Here is a 341-nt window from a genome sequence, read left to right on the forward strand (position 1 = left end):
GCTTTAAAATTTTAAACAAAAAGTAATTTTAAAAAATTAACTGATATTAATTAAAAAAATAATCATTTAATCTTCTAATAAACTCTCTAAAAAAATGATATGAAGCAATTGTTTGAAAGAATATAATTGACATGCAAAATAGGAAAATAATGACGCAGAGAGAATAGAATCGCATGCAGACGGGGCACCGTAAGGAAACAGAAGCATTGATGAACACGTGGAGAGGGTCGTAAAATCTAAAAAGTGAAAGATGAAGATTGAGAGGTTCTCGACACTGACAAGATGTTTTTCAAAGCGTTCGGCTAATAAGTTAAAAAAATTTTTTAATTTAATTTTGATGC

Source organism: Arachis ipaensis, chromosome B07 (assembly GCF_000816755.2).
Source record: "Arachis ipaensis cultivar K30076 chromosome B07, Araip1.1, whole genome shotgun sequence".
NCBI classification, from domain to species: Eukaryota; Viridiplantae; Streptophyta; class Magnoliopsida; order Fabales; family Fabaceae; genus Arachis; species Arachis ipaensis.